The 6,842-nt window shown below is 39.9% G+C and overlaps 1 protein-coding gene across 1 annotated transcript in view; it reads left to right on the top strand.

Annotated features, from left to right (window-relative positions):
* ALDH1A2 (aldehyde dehydrogenase 1 family member A2) overlaps window positions 1–6,842 on the top strand; it is a 214,198-nt gene that overhangs the window by 145,865 nt on the left and 61,491 nt on the right. The gene's annotated exons all lie outside the window — the stretch shown is intronic.

Raw genomic sequence — 6,842 nt, 5'->3', positions numbered from 1 at the left:
ATCATTACCTTTCCTGCTATGTTACTTTTTTTTTTCCCTGGTAAAAATGAATAAAAAGTTGTTCCTGTCACCTTGATCAAAAAGAAAAGCAAAAAGAGAAACCACAAAGTAAGGAACCAAAATATGGTTGAAAATTTCTCTCTGACCTAGACTGGGATTTAAGCCATGCTACTGTTGGCTGTCCAAAAACTTTTTAAGGGGAGGTTGTAAAAGAGAGTGAGTGCTTGTGAGAATGCTGTGCTCTACCCTGTAAACAGAAGCTCCTATCTTGTCACTTCTGAGGGATTTCAGTGCCTAATGAGGAATCTTACCTTGGTGTAGTATGTTGAATTTGTATCTATCTTCTGTCACAATACTCTTTTTGGACTAAATGCCTTGCTTTCTAGTGACCCACCCTATTTACAAAAGAGCAACGAGGCAGAATAAATTAGGAACATTTAATGACATCTGCTTTGGTCTGGTAGCTCCCTGTAATGCAGTATAGGCAAGCTGAGGCACTGAGTGACTATATGTCTCCAACATGTTTCGTTTAGAAGTGCATAGGTGCTACAATATGAAGCATTATAATATTATTTTCCATGGTCTTAAGACATTAAGTTGCTGAGTATCTCAAAGAATTGGGCCTCCTAGAGAAAAATATTGCACTCTTAATCTCTTAAGCTTCTTGAATGGTTTTATCAGATGTGATACTGACTTGACTAACGTGCCGTCTGGTTGATTTACAAGTATTTTCTGTCATTTGACTTGACACCAAAACCTGAGTCCAATTATGGTAGATTATTTTGGCATGTGTTGTACATGCTTGACGTCTTTGTTTGTATCTGTCCTAAACTTTTTTCACCTTGGTGGTAAATATGTTTAGGTCTGTCAGTACTGTTGCCTGCTGTGAATAGGACAGAGCTTTACAAGATTGGGCAAATGGGCCACTTCTGGTATCCCATCAGTGCTCTTCCTTGCCTCAAGCTAGGACGTGATGCATGTTCCCTGCAGCTGTAGTCACCTTACCACCACCAGTTTCATCCCTTAACCACCCAGTTCACCCCCACCACCCAATTTTAATCCTTAACTGCTTTTCCATGTCCTTTTACTCACCTTTCTCTACCTCTGCATTCAAATACCACTCTGCCTTTAGCTGATTCAGAAAATGCTGGCCACATAGCTGATGAATTATCAGACGACTGCATCTGTACTGGTGCTGCATGAGCCAAGGTGAGCACCTGTGCAGCAGCAGGCACGCTGTTGTAGGAGTGCTACAGGTCCTGCACTACAGGACCTGCCTGTAGCGCAGGTCTGCACTTGCATAGACAGCTGGGAGCTGCCTCTGGGAAGCCCCTGAAAATAGCCTGTGTGTGCCTGTTTGAAAACCTTTACTCTACACCACTGCAAAACAAAGATATTATTCAGGACCTTAATTATCACAGCATGCTAAAGTATCTTTATTATGTCTGTGAGAGAATTCTTTCAGAATTATGTATATGGTAGAACTGAGGGAGGATGCTAGGGAGGCCATTCATTACAGCAGGAATGAGATAAACCACTTCCTCTCTTCCAGGAAAATAAGAAATAAATAAATATGTTTATGAAAGCAATTTTTAGTTGTTTGTCCATAGCAGTTCTTTCTCTTATGCAGATGCAGGTCTCCCTCACAAAGTAGTATGCAAGTACCTTTTAGTTTAGCCTCATAACAGGTGTGAAGACATTAACACTATTTTTCAACTAACAAGAGGGCAATAACATGTCAGAGACAGAAACCCCTACTCATTTGTCCAGATCATGTTACCTTCCTTATAACAATTTTCTGTCTTTACAGGGTGGAGAACTGACACAAATATGTATATTTTACATTTGCTTTCTTCAGATTTTATTCAATACTTTATAGAAATCACATGATTTAACTCCATTAATAAGAACTGTGATGCTAAGTTAGACCAAAGGTCCTCCTCAGCTCCATAATCAGATTCAAGCAGATGCTCTAAGAAAGTATAGAAGAACTGAGTACACAGGGGATGATTGCTCCCTTGGTAAATCCTTCCAGCTTTTGACAATTGGCAATTTAAAGTCACTGCTACACTTTATAGTCATTTCAAATAGAAAAGGGGGCAACACAGAAAATTTGAATTAAGTTTCTCCTCTCACTGCATTAAGAAAGAGGTTGTAAAAACATTTCTCAAATCTAACAAATATCTACATAGCATTTCCGCTGCTAGCTCCAGCCTGCCGGTGGCATTTCCCCTGCTGGAACCTGCCTCTGGAGGCAATTTCCCTGCTGGTCAGGCCTGGGGTGGCAATACCCATGACAGCCCCGGCTGGCCGGCGGCATTACCCCTGCCGGGGCGTGCCTGCCAGCGGCATTTCCGTCACATGCAATGGAGCACCTGGTGGAACAACGGGAAGAAATACACTGTGATTACTGTTTTCTACTGATCTCCCTCACCTGGGCCCTGCTCCCAGAATCATAATGGTAAGGATACTGGCAGTGCCATCCATAAATATCGACAGCTGTGGCATCTGAAGGAAGAAAATGCAGACATCCTTCAAAAATGGAAGTCCTACATAAGCAAGGAGCATAGAAAGAGCATAAAATCTGTCATATTAAATGTAGAGCCACAACACAGCCGACCAAAAAGATTTCAAGATTTTTCCAAGAATATGGAAGTAATAATAAAAACTTTTTCTAATTCCATCACCACAGGAGTCCTGCCAGACAGTAAGTAAAGCTAGAGAGGCTGAAAGTGTAGAAGAAGCATTCAAGGTGGCTAACTCCACAGCTAAAAAGCTAAAATAATTATTTGCCTTGCCAAAGAACCAAACATTAGGTTGGCTGAGTGTGAGGAACTGTCCTAAAATGAATTGTCAGTAGGAAAGACTTCAAGAGAAATTGGTAAGTTAAACAGTAACTAATTGCTGAAGCTGTGCAGTGTTTCTGCCAAGGGATTCAAATGTTCAGCTACTGAAGTTCTAGTGCCAGTGGGTTGTTTTTTGCTGAACCTGATCCTAATGCCAGCAAAATAGAACATAGGAAATGTACCACTGATCCACTCGTCTTTCAAAAAGAGTCCTCCAAGGGCGATGATGGGAACTACAAAACTGTGGATGTGACTTCTATGCCAGGAAAATTAGATGAACTGTTGTAAAGAATAAAATCAATAGACACGCAAATAAAGCTGATACTCTGTAGAAGCATCAAATGGATTCTGTTAAGGGAGGTTATGCCTCACAAATCTATTGGCATTTTTGAAGCCATCAAAATCATGTTGATGTTATTGTTCATGCTTGAATGTGTGATCAGTGTAACCTTAGATTGCAAGACTAAGACCCTTGGGACCCTTACCCCAAGGCAGTCTGGACTGAACTATTTCTTCTCTTCACCTGGATTCAAGCAGAGCAGGAATTCACACAGTGTATATAAGCTAACCATTTTTATAGTAATCTTCACTCCTATAGAAATAGCAAAGTAGAGAATAATACACGTAGCTCCCACAGTTTAAATCCCATGGGTAACAGTATATACTGTACTGAATTTTTAATAGCACGTTATTCAGAGTATCACATAAATTGTTATTACTGATGTAATAAAACCTAAACCAATGCAGCTGGAGAGACCAAGGCTATAAATGCACCATATATTTTTTTGTACTGTAATAATATGGGCCAAATTATTTTTAAGTCTAAATCTGCTGATTTTAGTTGAATTAGATAAAGTCTGAATGTGTACACATCTACTATAATTCATGGCCCTGGTCAAATGCCTTTGTCTAATTTATATTTATGTTTTCATACAGAAACTGCTGCATGGTCCTGAAAGTACATTCTCTGTTTTATGGATTGATCCTGCTGCTTGGGAAATCAAAGAAAAAAAAATCATTTGAGGAAGATCTGAACACACTGTAATTCAGCATTCTAAGATTTTGAGTACATAAAGAACATATTTCTTCAGTTCTTGTGTTTTCTGATCATCCCTCTGTCTCTGCTGTAGTCCCTGGTGAAAAAGTGCTCACGGGGACAAAATTCTGCAATGTGCAGCTCAGGTCTAGCTGAGCCCACCTTGGAGGAGGGGCAGGGCACACAAGGTGACCCCTTGAGAATTTCCTTGTTCTTTCTTCTCTGTTTCTGTGATCTCAGCATCCAGGTAAAACATTTCAGTCCAGATCATGAATATGAGATCAAAACCACACCACATAGGTGTGCTTCAAGCTTTTTGCCAGTAATCTTTAAGGCCCAATTCAAAGCTTGTTCAAGTCCACTGTTGCTGACGCTGATTTCAGGGAGAATTAAACTGGACTTTCTCTAAAGCAGAAACCAAAACTTTTCTTTGTTCTTGATTGGCAGGGCACACCATCAGGCCCCAGTGCATAACTGATGTTACTACACATATATATATTATATATAGTTATATAATTAATGACAGTAAATTTTAAAATTTGTTGTACAGACATGTCTGTGTATAACATAGGCCCTGAGTTTCCAAGCCGGTTTAATCTCTGCGACAGCCACGCTGGCATAGTGGGGCACAGGTAACGTTCCACACAAAGGGCTCCGTGACAGGACTGTCAGTGCTGGCAAAACGCGAAAGTGTTAGGGAAACGCTGTACAGATGGTTACGTGCACCAGTGTTATCTGCCGCGCTAGGCTGTGCTTCCTTCTGAATGTGCTGGGTACGGTTCTAGTATAAGCTTATCTGGTAGGTTACAGTATGGGCAGGTCTGACTTTCTGAATGCATCTGGAAAAAGACTGTTTCAGTACTAGAAGAATTTTGCTTTTAAGGAGTAGATCAATTTCGTACAGACAAATCCTTTGTTGCAGCCAATTCCCTGCTCTTTTTTTTCTGCATATTCCCTTTTCTCGAACAGTTAATGTATGTGAGGAGTAAATGTAAGGGAAGATTATTGACAGCATGTTCTTTTTTAAAATAACCCTTTCCTTTTCTGAATTCTTTATAAAAAGACCTCAAAGTGGAGATCAAAATTTTTAATTCAGCTTTGCTATTAAAAACAGAAGATATCTTGGTAAATATATCCATGCAGCATGAAGAAATCCTCCAAGTATATCCAATGGGCTTTGCAGTGATCTAAGCCCTATGTTTTCTTAACTGGAAAGGGATACATTGTCAAAACCTTTCATCTTTCTACAGATTCCCTATAGCAATAGACACCCTGAGACTTATTATGGCTACCTGTAGGGTTGTGAAGAGCCGGAGATCTGAGCCTACCTAATTAATAAAAGAGATTTAACATGAAAGCCGATGATAATGACAGATTTGACTCCACTGACACACAAGGGCCAAGTAGCATGTTTGGCAAACAAATAGATGCAGGTAAATAAGACAGCTGATTCATGGTTCTGAGACCTAATACCATCAGGAAAGTGACAGTGTTTCCTGCATCTGGCTCGCCAACCCACCTACCTTCAGCTGTCTAACACTCGACGTGGCCCCCCAAGGATGCCATCCAGCCACGTTTTGTCTCTGTTGCAGAAGTATTTTCTGTAAGAGCTGCTGGTCCTGCTGCTTTGTCCCCTCTCTCCTGCAACAAGAGCATTTGTTTGTTTTGCCTCCATGCTTCAAACACTCACCTCCTGTCCTTTAGTAGGTGCCAGTCTGCCTGTTCTTCATTCTTTTAATTCCCTTTCATTTAGAATGATTCACATTTGAATGTTTAAATCCTCTGTCTTTCCAGAAATATAAGCTTTGCTTCTGGGATTCCTTTTACATATTAAATATTAACAATATAGATGATAAATTTATCTGAGGCCCTTGTATAAGAATATTGGATTGCCAGGCCCAGTTCCTTCAGAACTCCCCAGTCAAGATTTTTTAATCAAAAAAAATTGTTCTGAGGTTCATAGCAGACCCTTTATAGGGTGTATTTAGGAGCAGATCCAGGCAGCAATCTTTTGTTACTTCTGTGCGTTATCTATATTCATTAAGGTAATGAAGCTATTAATTGAATATGTAAGTTCAGGTAATTAAATATAAGACTTATTTCTTTAGTTTAAAGGGTAATAATAAAAAATTTAAACTTGCAAACTAGATCACACATTTAGTGATGATAAATGTGATCTGGAAAGTGCAATATTCCAATATGAATTAGTTAATTGCATCCATTCATTAGGTGATATACATTAGCAGAAGGTCAATCCATTTGAGGCTCGATGTGTTTTACAAATAATAAATTCAAACAGGTAAATTGAAGAGAAATTCAAAATAGAAAGGTTTTTTATATATTTAAATTCAGAATAGAATCCCTACAACCAAGAGCACATTGCCTATAACTTCACAGTTAACGGCACACGTCCTTTACAGCACTTTCCCGAGACACTGCCACTCACTGCCATGTATATTCCGCGGGAGAAGACGGCTGCTATTTTGCAGAGACTGGGCTGAACCAGCCCGTGGCTGCGCGTTGCTGTGCGTCGCTGTGCACAGGCTGGTGACCAGCCGAGGAGCAGCTGGGAGCTGGACAGTCGCAGCAATTCTTCAGATCAAGGAGTGGCACCTCAGGCTCACTCTGTAACTGGCAAAACCAGCCTTCTGCACAACAGTCTAGCCAGGGACATGTTCAGCTCTCGACTTACTTAAACTATAATACTAATTTTTGAAACTGACCCAGTTATAAAGTGTCAAGCACTGATAGCCTTTCCAAGCGTATTCTGCTTTATCACTGTCACTGTCACTGAATTATTTGTAGCTTGCTTAAATCCTTAAATTTGAGTTTCAGTTTAGGATTGAATTTACCGTAGCAGCAATTTACAGTTCTACTGGGTATAAAATGGCCAGTATCACAGGTAAGAACACTGATCCTCATTTTTAGTAAAAATTATGTTAAATCAAGTTTTCTTCATT

This window comes from Ciconia boyciana, chromosome 8 (assembly GCF_034638445.1).
Source record: "Ciconia boyciana chromosome 8, ASM3463844v1, whole genome shotgun sequence".
Classification (NCBI taxonomy): Eukaryota; Metazoa; Chordata; class Aves; order Ciconiiformes; family Ciconiidae; genus Ciconia; species Ciconia boyciana.
Note: the sequence above shows the minus strand (reverse complement) of the source record. Positions and strands in the feature narration are given on the sequence as shown.